The sequence below is a fragment of the Crocodylus siamensis genome, chromosome 11 (assembly GCF_052110815.1).
Source record: "Crocodylus siamensis isolate JL-2025a chromosome 11, ASM5211081v1, whole genome shotgun sequence".
Taxonomy (NCBI): domain Eukaryota; kingdom Metazoa; phylum Chordata; order Crocodylia; family Crocodylidae; genus Crocodylus; species Crocodylus siamensis.
In genome coordinates, this window is record NC_143405.1 from 60,842,280 (window position 1) to 60,863,261 (window position 20,982).

At 47.5% G+C, this 20,982-nt stretch overlaps 1 protein-coding gene across 3 annotated transcripts in view; it reads left to right on the forward strand.

Annotated features, from left to right (window-relative positions):
* The first annotated feature begins 308 nt into the window (after positions 1-308).
* The window catches only part of FRMD4B (FERM domain containing 4B), a 159,482-nt gene continuing 138,808 nt past the window's right edge, over positions 309-20,982 (forward strand). The window contains exon 1 of one of the 3 annotated variants that reach the window (XM_090021034.1): positions 309-392. The gene's annotated coding sequence lies outside the window, so the exon portion shown is untranslated. Of the gene's footprint in view, positions 393-1,110; positions 1,235-11,383; positions 11,404-20,982 lie in introns of those variants that run through there. The other 2 variants (XM_090021036.1, XM_090021035.1) reach the window with 2 other exon arrangements.

Genomic DNA, 20,982 nt, shown 5'->3' on the forward strand with positions numbered 1-20,982 from the left:
AGGACTGGATAGAAACTGCAGTGATGCACACAGACGTATAGAAACAACACACACGGGAATGTATGGAAACTGTGCGCGCGCGCAGAGATGTAGAGAAACTCCACACACACACACACACACACACACACACGCGCGGATGCATAGAAACAACCCGCGCGCACACACAGATGTAGAGCAACTCCACACACACACGCGCACACACACACACACGGCTGCATAGGACACCGCGCGCGCGCGGGACCGCACACGCCCCGCCCCGCCCCGGCGCGGGCACCTGCTCCCGGCCCCGCCCCGCCCCGCCCCGCGGGCCGGCACGAGGCGGCTGCGGGCGGGGCGGGGCGGGGCGGGGGCCGCGCCGGGAGCGGGAGCGGGAGCGCGGCGGCCGGCGCGAGGTTGGTGCGGGCGAGCGCGGGCCGGCGGCGGTGAGGACGGCGATGGCCGCCGCCGCTGTGCGGGTGCGGGCGCGGGTGCGGGCCGGGGGGCGCCGGCGTGCGAGGACGCACCTGCCCCTCAGGCGCGGCGCGGCGCCGCAGTTGCGCACCCGCGGGGCCCCCTCCGCCCGCGCCGGCGGCTGCGGCACATGCGGGCCGAGCTGCCCGGGGTGGTTTGCCGCCTGCGGCTCATCAGCATGCAGCTCCCAGCCCGGCGCGTCCCTGTGGGATCGCAGCCTCCCCTGCTTTGTTTTTTCGCAGCTCCGGCAGCTTCCCTTGCTTTGTCACACTGGCTTTACCTTCCTGGCTTCCCCTGCTTCCTCCTTCCCTTCCTAGAATAGTCTCGTTCCCTGGTATCTGTTTCCTCTCCCCGGCCTCTTTCCTTCCACCCTGATGTCACTTCAGCTTCTGGTCCCAGGTTGTTTTCTCTACCTTGTTTTCTCTCTCCTCGCTCGTCCTCCCACCTCTCTTCTGACTTCGGCTGGCCATCCGCGGGAGCATACGCCCCGCTCGTAGCTTTCCAGGATCGGAAGGGGTCTGGTAGATGGTGGGGTCGGACCCCCTGCTCCAGGCAGGAAGGGGTTACCTTGAAACAGGCAAACGCGGACTCCGGTTGAGTTTCAGTTGCTTCGGCGCGGGTTGGAGCTGAACTGAAATGAGACCCTCTTAAACCACATTTGAACGAGCATTTGGACCGGCTCAAGTAGTGGTGTCAGACGGATTAAGTTATTTAAACGCGTGCAATTGATGCACGTAGGCAAGACCTGAACTCGTCATCGAAACCATAAACATTTCAGTGCCAGGTATTTAAATGCGGCACGTGAAATAAAATAACTCGCGTTTCCTTTTCCGCTCGTTCGCTCCTGAGCCAAGATGGGATGGGCGAGCCTGTGTAACCAACGGCGGGAAATAGGCCTAGGCCTAGATCAGGGGCGTGCAAAATGCGTTCTGTCCGGCCCACGGGCTCCTAAAAAATTTAGAAAAGTAGTATTGTCGTGGCCCTCAATAGCAGATGGGACCGGGAGCAGAAAGCAGGTCAGCAGGGAAGCGGGGGGCGTAGGTTGGTCGGTTGCTACTGACTTGGAGCTTTTTCGAGGCGGAGCAGCTGATTTGGGTCCGTTTCGTGTCTGGCCGCTGTGTGAAAAATGATGTCTCGAATCAGTTTTTACTCCGCTGTGCTTTGGGAAAGCTCTGAGCAGAGGCACGGAGTGGAGGGTTTCATCTGGTTATTTGGGACTGCGTCGGGCTAGGGTATTTTCATGAGCATGAGGGCAAGGATCTAGAGCTAGTTTGGCAGACACAGAGAAGGTCAGCCCTGAGACAGAAATGATGTTCTTGGCTGACTTTTTCAGATGGATTTTCTTTTTCTTTTTTTTTTAATCTATTTGCTCTTAACCTTTAAAAAAAAAAAAGAGAGAGGGAGCATATTCTGCAGAAGGTAGCAATCCTTGCCTTGCCAGGATTTCTCTTGCTTTCAGGTGAGCGAGTTTTAAAGTCTGGTCAATTCTATCTGGAAACTTGCCTTGTTGGTTTGAGAGGTCTTGACCAAGTCCGCAACCATAATTGGTTTTTAGTTTGACTTTTTTGATGTGAAAGCACCAGAGCACATGGCAAGAAAGCCCGGCACTGATTATTCACTCCAGTTCTATACATGTTATCTTATTCAAAGGCAATAATTGTCTGGAGATTTTCTATTCTTAAATGAGCCCTGGAATCCTATAATTTCAAGCATTATGGGAGCAAGTGAATTCCTGAGGCCTGACTTGCAGGTGACTTTTTGTGTGGTTTTCCGCCAGCACTTTGTTGTTGCTTTAATTTGCTAAAGCTGGTGTGTTTTATGGCTAGCAAAATTGCTATCTGCTTCCCAGGACGAAATACTGTGAATGTGCTTCAGCGGTGGAAACAGTGGGGGATGTTCCACAGATTTCTGTTTATACTTAAAAAAACCAAACAAACCCGAAGCAGACTGTTAAACTTGGGAAGTTTTATTTCAAGTGATGTTTTCATAACTGGACAGAGGTGACTAGATCTGTTGAATGTGGATGGACATGTAAAGGCCACCGTCCTTCGTTGCAGGCTTTGTGGCAGTGATCTGGGGACTGGGACGATGGTGGGAACGTGTTGCCTTTCCTGCCCTTGCCCCCACACTACGTGCAAAGTGGGTCCTATCCTTTTAAACAGTTTGTGGCAAAAAGCACACTGCTGGCTTCCAGATCACTGTGATCGTGCTAACTACGTTCACTGAAGCCCTGTTAGCTTCTGCAGTAGTTGGCTAGAAAACTGGACAAATCCGTGCCTGTGCAAGGCAAATGTGGCTGCCTACAAGTGTTTGGCAAATCCAGGTTTAGGTGGTGGCCTAAACTATGAGTGGATTAGATGGCGTAAGTGGCTGCATTATCTGATCCTTCATATTCCTTTTCAAACCTCTTCTGCACCCTGCGTGTAGCGCGTGCTCTGATAAACAGTAGAGTTTGATCCTCTGGACGGTTCACCCGCTCCGAATCCGCAAGCAAACAAATCGAAAGCTGTAGCAATCAAAGGTGTGTTGGGTTTTTGAGATTTCTAAGCTTAACCTGAAAAGTAGCCATAACTTTTTGTGCCTACTGAATCCAGGACTAATCGGAGTATCCTAAGCCGGGAGCGAAGGAGTAGTTGGCTTCTGTTTTGGGAAACTCAGGCTGTAATGTAGAGGAGCAGCGACTGCTGTGGTTGTAACAGCAGCTTGTGTTTCATGTTGGGTGTTTGGGGTTTGGAAACCTGCTGATCTTGGCTCTTAGGCTAACACCTGACTATAAAACAGGTCAGAATTTGCCCCTGTATTCTTGTAGTTTCCCACTCCTGCGAGTTACAAACTCTTGAGCTAGGATATATCCGTGTGCTGGCCAGCATTCAGACTGTATTTGACTGCCTGTTCAAAGTGACATGTAGAAATGAAGCTGTGTGCAGCTAGGATGTCATTTATGCTAAGCAGGAGGAGCGGGAATCGAAGGAAGAGTTGCATGTTGGTATTTGCCGTCCACCATGGGCCTTGGAGCTGGAAGGCAGCAGTCCAGGCCATGCTCTGGTCTCCTCTGCAAGCACGTGAGTAGCTTTAAACTTCACTATTTAACGTGAAGGGAGAGGAGATTTAAGTGGTATCAATCTTGGTTACACTGGCACAACTCCAGTATCTTAAAAAGGCTGCGCCTGACTCGGAATAGGGTAAATGAGGAGAATCAAGCCCCGAGTTATTTGTGCTCTGCCTTGCAGGTAAAGATTTCTACTCTGTCTTAACCGGCTGCTTTGACCGAAGAGATCTCTGTACACACCCTAGCAGCCAGCTGTGCGTGAGCGGTGGTGGATGCTCCATAAATGGAGGTAGACACTCCTATTGCGGATGCATTAGAAATAATGATTCAGGACACCACAGTGCCAGGGAAGAAAGAGATGATTTCCCTGGGAGCCCTTCCCACTTGCTTGGTTCTCAGAAAACACCAGTGCCTGTCATGGCCTTCTCTGCCGCCTGCTGATTTCAACCGACAGCATCAGCCCAAGACCAGACAAGGGGCGGGCCAGCAATGTGGGCCTCCGTCTCTTTGTTGCACCTCACTGAGTCCATTGGTCAGTGCAAAGCATGCAGGCAGCCACGTGGATTTGGAAAGGGAGCGTGTCTGAGAGCTGAAGCTTGCAACAAGAGCACCTTGCTTGCCAGAGTTCACAGCCCGTGGAACAGCTCTTAGCCCCCTGGTGCCACTTGGCACGACGAAGGCAAGCGCTTGTCTAGACAGGCATTGATAATGAGCATAAATTAGACCGGTCCTTGCAGCTGATTGCAAGCATGGTCAGACCCAGTTAATTTAAGCAGGCTGTTGGATGATGGTTTACATAGATTATACCCCAAATCCAGGGATAACCTGTTCCAATGGAGTTGCTAGTGTTAGATTTTAATTGGCGTGCTACAGTATAGCCTCTTCTTTGTGCTTGATAGATAAATTCCCACCAATAGATAAATGATGGAGATGGTAATGAAGCAGATGCATTCATTTTAAGGATCTCTGAGCAGCTGAGGACAGCTGTAGACCGTGTATAGCCATGTGACTGTTGAGGGGCTTTTTGGATCACCACATCACTGAAGAAGGGACTGATTGAAGAGAGGCAGAGGCTTGAATGCCTTTGGATTTGCAATTAGAGATGCTGCTGAACTAGCACAAGCCATATGCTCTAGGATTGGTCAGTACTTAAAACCTTTTGGGCACATGGACATACAATTACATCAGATGCAGAGTTCAGAAACTAGGTTGTAGTGTATTAGGTGACTTGTATAGCTTCCTCTTTGTAGCAGTCTCAAAACATGTCATCGCTTTATAAAGACTGGTTCTCTATAATAGGAGTGTCCTGGAGCTTAGAATAGGTGCATCTACATTTTTTTAAAATAAGGTCAACATTTTACTTTAAAAAAATGGGGGGGGGGGCGGGATTTTCCCAGGTTAAAATTATTTTTCTCCTCTCTTATTGGCATGAAGCCAGAACAAATAGTAGCCCAAGCAAAGGTGCATACCTCTCCACTCGGATACCTGCAACACACAGCGTTTTACTTTTAAAAAATGGGGAAGCTTCCATTGTTGGGATTCGGCCTGTTTGGGACATTAAACTTCTCCCCTCGACTCCCAATCCTATTGCATCACTGCTTTCAACAGCTGCTAACAATGCTACAGATGGGATATAATGAGCAGATGAGAAAAACTTTCAACACCATCAAATGTGGTGCCTGGAAACTCCAGGAATTTCTGGAAAATGTATAATGGAGGTGAAATGCACACGCACGCTCCTGAAAAAATGTGTAATGGACCTTGATTGAGCACACACTCCAGCTGCAGTTAGCCTTTTTTGTTTTAAGGCTGTAGCTTAAGGCAGCTGCTTTCAACTTCTCAGTGTATGGTCCTGTATATGGGCTGTGTGATATATTATCCACAGTACTAGGAGATCATGTTTTGTTTCAGGTTTTGAACTATTGTCAAAACAGAGACAAAAAGAAAAGGAAGTTTTAAGGGGAAGGAGAAGCCCTCAATATGTGTGTGTGCGCACACATTTTAAATACGCGTTTTGAAGCTGCTCTAACTGTATCCGAACGTTCGAACCCCATCATAAATGTATAATCTAGTAGTTTATAGAGCCAGTGTGAAACATCCTGCCTGAAAATGTATACAGTGCTGTCAGGACATCATAAAAGGCAGAAGGAGATAACAGATATCCTAAACCATCCTTTTCATCCATATGGTTCGTTTCCAGTCGGAGGCTGAGTTCCTTTTCAAGGCAAGAAAGCTCTTACGGTGGGAGATGGGGAATCTAAACCCTTTTCCAAAGTTTTGCCCTGTCTAGTTTTTGAGACTGAGCTTGGCTGTTTTGAGCATCATTCCCCAGGCTGAGTTAATGTCCCACTTTATAAATCTTGCGTCAATTTAGTTCTTTTTTTCTTTTTCCTTCACAGTGTAGCAGAGAAGTTTGCTTAAGAAACACTCGTTTCCGCTGTGTGTTGCAGGTATCCGAGTGGAGAGGTATGCACCTTTGCTTGGGCTAGTATTTGTTCTGGCTTCATGCCAATAAGAGAGGAGAAAAATAATTTTAACCTGGGAAAATCCCCACCCCCCCATTATTAACAATCCCATGGCAAGAAAATAAAAGACTCAATGTGGAAATCAGGCCTTGTTAAAGTCCGTATTTGCAGCTGGGATTTCAGCCTCCGTTTTATTTTACTACACCTGGGAGCACGTTGGACTGACTTTCATACCCTGGAACTGTATTGATTTTTGAGAAGAAAGGATAAAAATATATGACTAATAGAGTAAGAAGGAAAGAGGATAGCACCATCGTTAGTGAGTGGTATCTCGTGGGAGAAAATTAAAATGCCTCCTAACATCTTGGATGCTTCTGCAACTGGGGATTAACTTTCTGGAGGGGGAGCTGCCATCCCAGAAGCCTGTTTTCTGTCGAGCACGAACTGCTCCTGGTGACTCTAAGGAATGACCTTTGCTACCATGTGTGACAGCCCTGCCTTAAGTCCTAGCCTTGGAAGACGGCGTAGTCTTCCTGTGAGAACTGGTAGCTCTTTATTCTTTCAAAGTATTTTGATTTGGCCACGTGGCTCCTGAATGTGGACCTGTTGCTCAGGGGGGAGAGTTGCATTGCCAGGACCCCTCTCCTCCCTCTCCCTCCTGATTTCTTGTCCTGTGGTTGGATTAATGATGGGAGCAATAGTGATGTGCTGTGTGCATTTTGTACTTGAACTGTCTTTTAATAGGGACAGTAATGACCAGTGGGGATTTGGGAGGCAGAGCAAACCAATGCAGTAAGGGCGCTGACAGAAGGGACACTGCTTGTGCCATCAGCCCTTTGAAAGCGCTCTACAGCCATGCCCTGACAGAAGTGCAGGGCTGGGGAGTGGTTTAAAAGTGTCCGTTTTATGCAACAAATTAACCCTCATCTAATGAGAGAGCACCTTCATTAACTTCTGTCCGTCCCTGTGTCAGTCGGGCTGGGCTGATGCAGCTCAGCCCTGCTCTGTCTGCGGGAAGGGAAAGGGAGGGAGCTGTGGACTGGAGTTTGCCCAACCTGAGCTGGGGGTGGGGGCAGGTGGATTGAACCCCCATCCTTCTCATGACCCTTTTCCCAGCCCCCTCCCCTCCAACTCAGGCTGGGCAAACCCCAGCCCAGAGCTTTCTCCCCTTCCTTTTCCCTCCCCCATCCTGCAGACAGCACCAGAGCTGGGAGTGGGGTGCAGGGCTAGGAGAGGGAGGCTGCTGGCAGGCAGGTCCTCATCTGGATTGGCTCCAAAGTGGAGCTTTATTTAAATTCCCCCACCCAACAAATGAACTGGGGACTCATTCCAACTCATGATGCTTTCTGTAAAGCGCCACAAGTTAGACCAGGGACCTGCATGTCTGTCAGCACCCTAGATGTTGCTTGCTTTTGCCTATTTTTGCAGACTCTGATTGTTGCTAAGGGCATTGCTTCTTTCTGGACATTTGCATCCTGAGACCTCTTGCTACTTCTGCCTTCCCTTGCCTCTTCCTTGCTTGAATCTTTAGCTGGCAAAGAAACAATTAAACTGAGGATTGCCAAATGAAACAACCCAGGTGGAGCTGAAAGGCTTTTTTGGCTGCTTTGACCAGGCTGTAGGAGAGCGCCTCTGTGGGCCAGAACTGACTGGACTCCGATGAAAATGCTTTCCAAAGATTCCTCCATGATTGACATTTTTGTAATATAAGAACATTGTGCTTTGAGTGTCACGTAGCAAAAAACGAAGGGCTCCTGGCTGGTGAACCTATATCTTTGAGAGATGCTGGCAAGAAGTGACTTGTTGGGAAACACAAAGGAAGGAGGTCTCGCAGACTTTTTCTTTCTAATTAAATTAAAGAAAAAAAAACCATGCAGAGAAACAGGGTTTTGTTTTCTAACTTGGTTAATATTCCACCTACACATCATCGCAAGACAGCAGCGAAGCAGATGAATGCTAAGATTCACCTTACACAGCAGCGTAATATCCGGAGCCTGCTAAGACTTGAGCCTGCACTTCGCCGCGTGTTTCTGAATGGTCCTGTTAACTTCAAGGAGTCTCGTTCTGTGCGTAACATAAAGCAAACAGGCTCTTGTTTGCAGGCTCGCTGCCTGAGAGCGGCTTCTTGTTCCAAAGCAAATGGAAACGAACTGAAATTTTAATGATACTCTCCTGGTAAAACCAACGTGCTGCATATAGACCTTGCTCGGCAAGCAGGAAGGTTTAAACGGGAGGGCTGCCTCACCACCCGGGTTAGATCTCGTATCATTTACATAGTCAATTGTTTTATTAAAGCAGAAGACAACTGTTTTGAAAGCTTTCCCCGACAAAAATGTAGAGCAGAAAATTAATTGACTCTAATGCACTTCCATCATGAAAGTACTTGATTGTAAATGTCCTTTCCTGCTGCAAGGGAAGACTTCGAACAGAGCTGCATGGATGCAGCGGTTCACCACTCAAATCTGTTTTGAGATAAGTTGGTCGTGGGAAGTCGCTGAACTTGTCTATCCTTGAAAGCAGGATGAGTTGGCAAAACGAAGCATGGTGCTGTCCTCCGCGGGAAGGCTGACCTCTGCCAAAGAAAGTTTGGCCCAGGTTATTTTTCCTGGTCGTTCCTGCTGTAAGAGCATGTTTGTAAGCTTTGCTGTTCTGACTTTTATGCTTACGGAAGGTGTTCATCTGACAGCCCTGGAGACGAGACTTATTTATCAATAATGCATATGCACAAGTTCTGTACGCTGGCTGGTGGCACGTGCTGGCCATGAGAGGCCTGGGATAACAGAATAAGTTGCATTTAATTTCCCTTCTCTTCAGAGGCTGAAAATCATAGTGCTTGGGGGATGGAGGCTGTTGCGGGTAACTGAGGTCAGTTGTCTGAAGAGCAAGGTTTGGTCATGGGCTAGACCTGGGTTTTCAATCTGAGACTTAGCAAGTGAGCAAGAACCCAGATCCTTGATCCATGGGAACCTCGGCCACTTGCTTTGCATATTGCTGCATCCTGGGGCCTGGCATCTTTGTTAGCTTTGCACGTAGGATGCGTCTGCACAAGCCCGTGCGGCTTGGCACAGGTGATGGGGTCAGTTTGGGTACCAGGAGCAGTATTAGGACGATGCCATGCCCCCAGCTGCTCTACCTGCTCCTCGGCTGGGCTTGTTAGGCAGAGTACAGCGCTCTGTGTGGGTGTGGAGGTGGGGGCGGTGGGTGTGCTGAGCTGCTCAGTTCATTGGCAAGGGACAGAAAGCAAGTTGGAGCCAAGAGAAGGCTGAAATGTGGGTTGTTGAAGGGGAGGATATGTGCCTCCAAGGTAAAGTCACCCCCCTATCGAGGGTTTTTTAAAAGTAAACAGGAGTTGAAACAAAGGATTTTTGAAAAACCCTCAAATCTGAGCAGCCCTTTCAAGCTAAAATAAAACCAGTCTTTAGCCCTGCTGTGGAGCCTGCCTTCATGAGAGGCTCTTTAATGAGCTACTTCACTGCTAATTGCTCTCCCTCTCTCCACTTTGAAAGGGAGCTGCTTTTAAGATAGCGATGCTCAGCCTTGGCCCTGCTGTTGTGGTTCAGCGATGGACTCCGTGTCTGCCTGCGGGCGACCCGGGTTCAATTCCCAGACACGTGCATAGCTGCAGCCATCGAGGCACCCGACGTCCAGTCTTGGTCTGGTCTTTGGATACTGTCTAAAGGGAGGATGGAGGGTCTGGGCAGCCTCCGTGCTCCTGCCTAGGTGTATGTGGTGAAGGTCTGGGTGACTTCTCACGCAGGCACCGTGATGCGAGAGCACTGAGGTTGCCTATGATGCCTTGGCCCCTCTGCTTCCTTGCTGTAGCCTGTTCCACCGCTGCTGTCCAGAGGCAAAGGCAATCATTAGCAAAGCATTAATTGCTTGTCTCCCAGGAGTTATGCCCTGTCACAAGCTCTTGTGCTTGTACAAGCAAGTTACATTTCTTGGCCTGTGTGAGCGAGAGAAATCCTTTCCCAGGCTTTTCACAGATGCCAGATAACTGGAGTGGAGCCTAGTAGGTGATCTGGGACAATCAGGATTTATTCACGAGTCTTGTATCTGACACCCTTGAGGGATACCTTTCTAGGGAGTTGCTTGAAATGATGTTATGGGTGACTTTTGCAAGGTGCGAGTAGGGGCCTTTGTTAGGCTTAATTTCATTGTCTAGTGTTTTCTTTTCAATCTAATTGCTTTCTGTGTTAGACTGTGTGTCTAGCTTGACTTGGCAGTCCCTTTGCGGCTGTCAGCAAACCGGTAATTCTCCATGTGTGGGTTTTTTGTTTTGTTTTTTTTTAAAGTAGTACCAGAGAGCTGCAGTCCCAGCTTCTTAAAACAAACACAGCTTAGAGTTAGTGAGTAAGAAAAGCCAGGCATAAGTGGAGGGAGCAGTGAATGCTCTGGAGATGGGGCAGGGAATGACAAATGCAGATGTGCATTGACTGGAAGTTGGTAACAGAAGGGCTTCACCTATAGATCTGCGGGCAGTCTAGATCAGAAGCAGTGAAGTCCTAGCTCTTTGCTCAAAGGACTCCTCTCTTCCTACATCGTCTCAGTGGAAGCAGAGCCGGGGCTAAAGCACTTAGTCGAGGCTGTTTAATGACTTCTGAAGTGATGTGCATCTTCCTTTTAAACTAGGATCTATATGATTAGCTCCAGTTGCAGCCCTTGTCTGTTTTTGCAGCAGAAATGGATGATAGTGGAGCCTGAACTGGATTCTGTCAGTGCCAGGGTACTTCGGGGAAACTTGGCTTGCAACAAGCTGTCTTTTTGGTGGACTCAAAGCTCCGGGGCTTTTAATCTGGAATTGGGGCTTTTACTCTCTGCAGCGCTGGGATTCATCCAAGAGTTAATAATAATGTGACGGCTGTACTTCTAAAGAGGTATTCTGTAAGTGGTGGATGACCCTTCTAGTACGTAGGGTGATGGTTAGGGAGACTAAATTTGAGCCTGAAGTTTTATTTAGGTTCCTTTGCTTTTTCTAGCCCAATAATTACAGTCCTTGCCATTCTATCTTTTTAAAATGGATTTTCCAACTACTAAACAGCCCCATATGAATCAATATGTGGTGCCTGGGCTTTTATTAGAATTACTAATATAACCACGAGTGGCAGTGGTTGTAGTCGGTCAGGAAACAGTGCACTGAGCTGTCTCAGGTATATAACTGAAAGGAATTGGGGGGGTGGAGAGGACTGACATCATTCGCGTGATTTTACAGCTCCCAGCTCTAGGCTGCGTAGCTGCACAAAACTCTCAGATCCGGAGCGGGATAAGAGAGGGTCCCCAGGGCCTTCCCAGCCTCTGCTCTTATTTGCTGCAAGAAACAGGGAAAAGGAGAACAAATGGTTGTGTGGGCACAAATCCAACCACTTTCTCGTTCTGGACGGTGGCTGCAGATGCAGAGGAGTGTCTGCGCGGCACAGAGAAATAGCTGCTAGCGCCACGGTGAGTACCAGCCTCCAGTTTTTATGCAGCAACCTGTTCTTGGCGTGGCCTTTTGTTTTCTTCCTGTTTGTGGCTGGTTTTGAGAGAGGAGAAGAGAGGATATTTTGTTGGGTGCTGTGTGTGCACAAACGTGTGTGGGGCAAGCCTATAGACAGGGCCGAGTTTGCCCAGGGCCTGGAGATGACCAGAGGACCTCTTCGGTCCCTTCTGTCCCTGTTTAGTGTGATATAATAGACAGGTGGATCATGCATAATAACAAAAGCACAGCCATCACGACTGTTTGAAACCAAGCGTGCAAAAGTTTAGAAAAGAAACCCAAAGTTGAAATATCAGCCCCAATTCTTCCTCCCTGCCCTTCTGCTTGGACTTGGCACCGACTGGTAGGTGCTCTTGCTCGTGGTGTGTAGTGCAACACGTGGATTCCTGCTGTTCTGCAGGGCATAAAGGGACAGTGACAAGCCTCCATTTGGGGTGGTTTGTGAGACCCTTGGGGGCAGATAAGAGTGGATGCTCTGTTTCTGTAGGGAGGGATTTCCTGGGGAGCTGCCCATGGCCCTCTCTCTCCAAAACAAAGCTAAGTCCTGGTACTTCTCAGGAAGCATCTGGCTAGGAGATGTGTAGAAGGGGCAGATCATCTCTGTGGAAACCCTTTATCCAGTGGGTTACGTGCCCCATACAGGGGTGAGTCTGCAGCTCCCAGCTACTGAGGCCTCAGCATTGGGAAGACTCCAGCTCGGGTCCTGGGGTCAGCCGAGACGTCGACAGTTATGCAAGCCGAGCCTTTTGCAGGCCATAGAAGTTTTGTAGCCCTCGAGACAACTCGACAATGCACCGGTCCAGACCTTTGGGGCAGACTGCTTGCTTTATAGGGGAAATCCTTGACCCACCAGACCATGTGTGTAGTGTGTCCCTTCCACCCACAGTGATTGTCTTGAGATCGGTCCCGAGTTCAAATTAGGATTGGCCCCATCTTGGCTCAATCGCATGGACATGGGAAGAGAATACCTTCAAGAGGCTTTGAGAAAACAAACTGCGGGGAGCTGAGACTGCTCCAAGCATTTCCTTGCTTCATGGCATCTTGGGTGGGTGGTTTCTATTACTAGTGTGGGAACTCCTGAAATAAGTGACTTGGTTGGTAAACTGCAGTTCTGAGTAATGAAAAAGCAGCTTCCTACAGGACAGGGTCAGTCTGGAAATAAACATCAAAGTGAGAGATGCTCTGTACAGAGCAGTGCAAAGAAGGGCAGTGACCAATATTTGACAACTGCAAACATCAAGACAGGGTAATAGGGCAGTTTTAAGACGGAGTAACTGGAGGCAATGGTACAACAGAAAATTTAGATCCAGAAGCAGCTAATTTGAAGTAATTGGAGTGGATGCTTCTTAGAGGAATAAGTATGCCAGTGATTTTAAAAAAAAACCAAACCTGCAGGGGTATGTGCAAATTAGAGCAGCAGACTTTTGCCAGTGTGTGCAGAGTTTGAAGACTTCAAGACTTCAAGGAGAGAAACCTGGGCATCTGGTTCTGTATTTGGCTTTCAGTAGGTTTCCACTCTGAGATAAATGCAGTTAAAGGTAATCTCTCATCTCTGCTAAATCCTGTAACGGAGGTAGTGGGTGCAGCGAGAACACAATAAAGTGATAACATACAGTGTTGAGATGTGGGTATCCTCTGGAAAGGGGAATGAAGAAATAATAAAAGCCATTTACTAATTCCTTGTACCTCTCGTGCCTAGCGCTCTCTCTCTTTGCACAGCTAGCTTTGATGCTCATCATCCATACAACTCATATTTTGGCCAAAAGCAATCGGGGCTCATAGATAGAGGTGATATCTTCTATTAGACCAACAAGAGTTTTGCAAAAAAAATCTCTTTAATTGCAAGCTTTTGGGCACACACACTTGCAATTACATAATTTCTTTTTTTTTTGCAAAACTCTCGTTGGTCTAATAAAAGATATCACCTCTGTCCACAAGCCCTGATTGCTTTTGCCTGTAGACCAGTATGGCTACAACCTGGATACCTGATATTTCAGCCAAGGAATTCTTTCTTTCAGCGTGGTGCTGTATGTATAGGGAAGCAGTTTGGGAGGAAATGGCCCATTGGTTAAACCGGCCTTGCTTTTCCATTAACAGGTTTTTAATTTTTTGCTACAGAAATTGAAACAGTTTCTCTCTGAATTAAGTGATGGCACACACAGATCCTTGTGACATGAGTGCTACCTGTACCTGTGAAAAGAGGCTGAATCCTGCCGCCTCCTCTTCTTGCCTTCTTAACACATTTAAGTCAAATCAGCGTAAGCCTCGTTTGAGCCAATATAAGAGGCCACGCAGCCTTTTGCACCTTTTTGCTATGCTGTTTTAAACTAAGCCCTTTAGTTAAACTCATCTTACCCAGTGCAGGTGAGACCCAAGTCGCTTTTTTGTGTCTCAGTTCAGCCCTCTTGCAAAACTCGGGAATAAGCTGCCTCATGCTCGGGAGGGGGGTGTTCCTCAGGGTTTTTGTCATGCTCTAGCTGCCCAAGCGTGAAGCCATGGGATAAGGCTTTGACTGGTCAGAAGCCATTTTTTCACACGCGTGCTTCAGATTTGGACTGGGAGCTTTGTGCTATAATTGAATTGCAAGCCTCGGAGCCCATCGGTGACGCCACGCAGTCCCGGAGGCTGCATGTAGGAGCAGGGTTTCTTCACAGTTGGCTCAAAAGAGTGTTGTGGGGGTATACTTATCGAGGGGCTGAGACCTGGTAGGAATGAGGGTTGCAGAGGTGCTACACGTACAGGATTTTTTTTTTTTTTTGCAATAATGCATTTAATTGGAAAATCTAATCTGCTTTCCCCCCTCACTTCTGCCATGCTGTAGATGACAGCTCTTAGAAAATTTGGACACGCTGCAGTAGCTGACGTGGTGTTAGTGTGAACGTACTGATGAAAGGCAGCTATCTAGAGCAGTGGTCTCCAAAGTAGGGTGCACGCACCCCAAGGGGTGCGCAAGACAAGCCATTGGGATGCGGGAAGAAAATATTAGACCTTCTATTTCTATTTATATAAATATACATATATTGGGGGTGCGTGCTCAAAAATATTTTACTGGTAGGGGTGCGCGAGTATAAATATACATATAATGGGGGTGCCTGCTCAAAAATATTTTACTGGTAGGGGTGCACGATCAAAAAAGTTTGGAGACCACTGATCTAGATCAAATGTCGAGGGCCAGACCCGGCCCGAGAAGCCGCAGCACCCAGCCCGTGGGGCTGCCCCGTGAGTTGGGAAATTTGGCAGTGGAGGAGCTGTGGCAATTAATACTTCTCCCGACGGGGCTGGGTCACATCCTTTCCTCCTGTAATTTTGGATCAGGGTTGGGCTGTGTCCCTTTCCCTGACATGTCCCCACTCCTCCCCACTGGGCTGGGTTGCAGCTGGGCCAAGTCCCTGTGTATCCCCTGCAGCCCAGGGCAGCTGGATCAGGGCCAGGCTGCCCCTTTGCCCCGCTCCCTTTGTCCCTGCTGAGACCCCCTCCAGGCACTGATCAAACCCCCTGCTGAGCCTGGCCTGGAGACCCACTGGGCATTGCCCACCGGACGAAAGGGTTGATCGCCACCGATTTAGAGGCTGTGGGCCAGTTGCTTTCCAAATAATAGTATACATCAGTAATCTCATCTGTTGTAGGGGGAAGCAGGGGAAGGACATGTAGCAAAAATCTGAAATGCCGTGTCTCTTCCTTTACTGCTTTCCTAATGCTTTGCTCTCGTTGCAGCCAGTGGTATGCACTTAAACAGCTCTATGTTCACATTGAAGGAACAAAACCTTATAAAGAAAGGCCATGGGAGCACTTCTGACCCCATGAAGTCAGAGTTTGGCCATTGACTTTAATGAGCCAGGGTTTCACACCCCCATAGATCAGCGTCGCTGAGAGTCACCTTGCTACCCTGGGCCGCATTGCTCCTGCAATAAACTTCATCCAGGCAGATCCTATTACAGCACCGGAGCCATAGAAACCTTTACTTTTAACTATGTCTGGTTTCATGACTAATGCTTCCTTGGCATGAGTTTCTGCATTTACGCTCTCAGAGCCGAGACCAGGATCGATGTGATGCCTTCTGCCCCGTGCCACCGCACATTGTGTGGCATCGCATGCTCATTTGAGCTACATGAAAGCATCTGGTAATCGGGATTGGGTTTCCCTGTGTGGATGGGTTTGGGGATTATGGCTTTCAAAGAACAGTTAAAGGAAGCAGTTTGCTAAACTCGTAATCTCATTTGTACAGCATTGGGGATACAGAAAGGGAAGTTTCCTTCCTAATCCCTGTCTCAGGGGAAAAAACATATTTCTTCTTTTAATAATGCTTGGCAAGCTGTCACCGAGCCAGACTCCAATCTCAGAGCTTTTATTAAGAAAGAGAGGCAGGAGATGGAAAGCAGGCGATTATTATGATGTGCCTGACTGTTAAAAAACCGTGCTCAGGACTAAGATGATGTTGTTTTCCAAAAGAAACGGTCTTGATTAGAGCAAGAGCAGAGGGAGATTTTTTTTTCTGCAGACGATTGTGTTGCGTTTCACCGAGGGATCAAAGCTTCATCTCTTTCTCCTAGCACGAGATAAAGAAAAGAAATGAGAACATGTTCCATATACATGATGGAGGTACTCCAGTTAGTTAGCGATGGCAAGGGCAGATTTCCACATCAAGACCATACAAATCCTAAGAAGGGTTATCATCTTGGTGTCTGAGCATGTCTCTGCGGCTGATGTATATGCACCCCTCCAGTCCCTTTTTGCATATGTTAAAATGCAATGCCTGGATACTTCTGGATGGTGCTGATAGTCTAAAAGGGAGGGAAGAATTAGGAGTGGCATCAAGGGGATTGTATTTGTGGGGCAGACCTGTTGAGAGAGGCTTTCCCCCCCTAAGAATAACTATCCCAAAGCATAGTAATCCCATTTCCCTAGAAAATAAAAGCCACAGGGTTCCCAACAAATATATGACCTATGTGCTGATCATCTGGGAACCTGGTGCTTCTGTATTGTAGCATTTGGTACCTTGCAAATGTCTTAAAATTTGAGATGCCTTAACCAGGAAGCATACCATTTTCATCTTGACATCGGCAGAGGTGATGATCTGCAAATCTGAAGTCATGAGAGAGAGTTGAATCAGAATCAGCTTGGATCAGTGCTCCAGTTGCTCCCCTGCCCTGTGTCTGGCAGTGGCCAAAGCCAGCAGCTTCAGAAAAAGGTTGGAAAAGCCATGCAGTTAGGACATTATTGGTGCATGGGTTTTTTCCTAACCCCTGCTGGGATGCACACGAATTGCTTAAAGTCCTTCTAAAATTCTTGGTTTTAGTTAATCAAAGAGCCTTGTTTGCCTAAAACTGATATCTTTTATTAGACCAACTCAAATAGTTGGGCAAATTCTTTTCAGGTATAAGTACCCTTCGTCAGGCTGAACAAGCCTTGTTCGTATAAGGGCCATGTATTCTGGCCTGTTTGAGTGCCCCGCGGCCTTTGGTATGAGGTGGATGGGCAGGCCCCTTGGCCTTGTACACCCCCTCTGGGAGAGTTGCCTTCTCCCCACTTTAGAGATGGGTGAATGGGGCATCAGAAACATGCAGTGACTTGGCCATGGTCACAAAGAAGTCCGTGACAGAGCTAAGTTTGCATCCCATGTCGGTGAATGCCCAGCACCCATCTTTAACCAAAGATTTCCTATTCCATTTAGATTGCTCTGCCCAGTGCCTTGGTTCAGGGACAGCATTTGCCCCTGGTTATCACAGGAGGGACTGCAGTCATTTTCCAGTTGGTGTATAGCATAGAAGAGACTTGGGATACTGCAGATATTATGTTGTGGGAATTGTTGGCTTTTTTTAATGAGATGAACATACACGCGTGCTGGGTGAGTGTGAGGAGGAGGGTCCTCTCCCAGCGCGCAGAAGAGCTGAGAGCTTGTTTCCAGGATGTTGCTCCAGAAAACACCTCTGTGGTTGCTCATACGCTGGGCTTGGAAAGGCTTTAAGTCGACAGCCTGGACCTTGTGAGACACGTGAGGCTAAAAGGGGCTATTTGGTATTGCAGTGACCAGGAGCGGAGTTAGGTGACTGGTTATTACAAAAACTGTATCTCACGGCAGAAATGTCCGTAGTGATTTCTATAAAAAACAATGAGTTGAGGCTGGTTATGTTTTCTTACTACGTGCTGCCTTCCCTCCCCTCCTTTTGTTTGACAGCTTTTCATCCGAGGTGGGATTTAGCTGATAACAGGCATTACCATAGTAAGTACATTGTGTTTGAGCTCGCCTCTGCTTTTCTTCCAGCTGAAAATGTAAATGGTTGGGTTACAAATCCGGGAGAAAAAGGGGTTTCCAGTAGGGAAAAATTTTGGGAGCAACCCCTGTAAAGTGTGAGCTGAGAATAACTTGCTTTGGCTGGTTGTGTTTTCCTCCCCTTGGTATTCTCTTACAAGGGACGTGTGCAGTTTGCGCTGAGTGCACGTTACATTGTTGAGTGCAACGGTGTGCTTCATTTGTGTGCATAAGTCTATGATTGCATTGTAAGTCCCTGGGCATTGTGTGCACACATGTCCAGTAATGTATCCAACTGTCCTTTTGCACATGCCAACAAGAATTTTCCATGCAACTGGGACATATGCTTAGTGTGCGTTGGACACGCTATTTTTGGCATGTGCCACTGCCCATGGCACTTTGAATAACGGTCTTTAAATGCCCAGGAATCATAAATGTGGCACGAATCTTTAAGGCTTTTGGGAGCAGTAACACAATTATAGAGGGATAAAATGTAAGTTGGTCTCATCAGAGCTATGTATTAAAGCTGAAACCCTGTCAAGCTCTCTGCTTCTGGAAACTGAGTAACCTGGGAACATGAGTCATTTATGGTTGTCCATCAAATTTAGTGGATGTTGGGGACTAAATGCACAAAGCAGGTAGCACAGAGCTGTGAGTTTTTTAATCTGAATTTAGGGTCAAACTTTGGAGGTGTTTCTGTTGGGGGATTTTGTTTTCCTTGGTTATGTGGGTCATTTGCTAGAAGCAGAGGTGGACTTGGGTGGGGGGGGCTTTGCCCCATTTTGCTCAGGGGTAAACTGCCTAAGTTCAACTCTCATTGTAGGGTAAGTACAGATGGTGGGATGGTTACTATGGAGCGGCTGAGGCATGGTGAGTCCTGCCCTGTGTCAACTCTTGGCACAAGATTGGCAATAATTGTATATAGGGTGGCATGGAAATGACTAAGTGGACTGGTAGGAAGGTTTGGGAATTGCAGTTTGAAAAGATCAGTGAAAAGCGTATTTTAATAAAATGCATTTTAACTCCTAATGAAATAAAAATTACAGTTTCCGCTGATCAGTTGTATGGGTGAAGGGAAGTCATGCGTCTCTCATGTGAAGTCTGTTGATCCCTGGCTAGTTTCAATAAGTGAATTTTTTATGCTGCCCTCTCAGGTGTTTCATTTGGTGGAACAATTGTAGAAAAATAATGGTGTTGCTTCCAGAGGGGAGAGGACAATGACACGAGCCACGATATGTCTATTAAATCAGAGGGTATTGCTATGAAAAATACCCCTCTCTCTCACTAGGATGTTCCCCTGAGTTACAAGCACCATTTCCTGCGTGCTACTCGGTACAGAAAGTGCCGCTATCAGAATAGGTCTTGTTCACATCCTTTACTTCGTGCACTCGGCTGTGCTGAACGAACCGTTCCTTTCTGTGGTTTCCATTGTGCGGGATATTGCATCTGAGAGCAGAGTTTGTTTTATAGAGATAATTAACTCGTGATGCTCTGCCTGCTTTAAATCATAAGGGCAGTGCTCCTGGCTGCAGTAATGCAGGGTGCATTGGCGTTTCATTTCCTCCCCTGGCCCCATACTCCAATCCACCGCTCGCATAACTTGCCCAAGCACTGTTGACTTGAGCTACATCCGTGGGTAGGGGCTGAACACTTGGCTGCACTTTTCTTTTGCTGGGAGAGCAAATGTCACATATCTTGCCAGCCAGCTAGAGCCGCTGTGTGCCGTGGAGAGAAAGAAAAGTGTCCTGGTGCCGTTCTTGTCTGAGCTCCATGGGGCCGTCTCCAGTGAATCATCCTGTGCTTTGACAAGAAGATAATGCTGGGTTAATTCAGAGCGGGTTTTGTTCTGTTTTATGGGAGCTGTCTGGGCGGTAGCATAAAAATTTATACTGCTACTTGCTTGCTTGGTTTAATACATGTTGCTGGTCCTTAATAATCCAACCCACAGTGAAATATGTAGCATAATAGCACGTGCGGGTGGAGCACAATGGGGCTCGTGCGCTCTTTCATCTCTGTGTGTGGGATTTACACCTTTGGGGAAAGGACCTCTGCAAGAGTCGTGTACGTTGATGGCACAACAGAGACCTAATTACGGGCCTATTCTCCTCCTCTGTCCCAGCTGTGCTACCCGATTGTGTACATCCACGCTGAAATTTGGGTTCCCGGAGGAATCGGTCTATGCAATTATAGATATTTTAATGATGTTATCCAGCTAAAGCTGAAGAGGGAGAGACTTTCCTGTGTTCTTTTGCCCTTTGCTACACATTTCCCCCTTTGACGAAGGCATGCGTGGGTTTTTAGATTGTGCTTTTAAAACTTTCTTTTCCCCTGTTTCTTATTTTCCTCTTGAAAACCTCAGGGACTTTTGCCTCTGCAAGGTCAAACCCTGTGCTGTTAGCAGGAGATATGTTTTGTGTTCCTCGGGTCCGAGTTTCAGAAGTCAGGCAGTCTCTTCCAGCCAGTCTTTTCTGTTATTAATATTCCTCTTTTTTTTTTTAACTTCTTTTTTTTTTTTTTAAATCACTTGCAACATGTTCTTTAAATTCCCCACAGAAAGGCTGGCTTTAAATAGAAGTTCCCCTGGGGAGTTTCTGAAGTACTAAGCTTAATACCACCAAAGATTGTGAAATAAGGAGGGGGAGAAATCTACATGTTAAATCTCTGGTAAAGCAGGAGCGGAGCCCCTTGAGTGGTTCTAATGCAGGATGATGGATGAGGACCGAGTAAAAGAGACATTTGGACTTTTAAATAAGTAAGTACTTTCCTTCACCCAGCATTTGTTGACACTAATCCAGAAAAGCAATATTGTGAACACGGCCTGTTCTTGCAACACCCCCCCGCCCTTATTAAATGAGCAGAATAACAATTGTGCAGTGACTGATGCTGTAGGTGAAAGAATTGGAGCTGGATTTCAAACATCCGTCAGACAAAGAAAGGCCAGAGTCTGACTGACTGACAGACAGACAGATACAGCAACTGCATGACTGTTCTGCCCTCCAATTCCTGATATAAAATGTAGTAACTGAAACGAGAAGCCGGGCTCTGGAATATATATATATATTTCCTCACTCAATGCAATCCTACGTTGCAGTGGATGTGTGCTGGGATATGCCAGATTATGCGGCCCCTAGATAAAGGCATTAAATCTTCTGTACTTTCTTGCATGTTCATGTGTCTGCTCTCAGGTTGCTTTTGCAAGGAGCTATTAGCCAGCCTGTGTTGTTAGGCTGTGTAGCAACACGAATTCAAGCATCCTCCGAGACCCGTCTTTTAACTGAGGTTATGCCAGTTA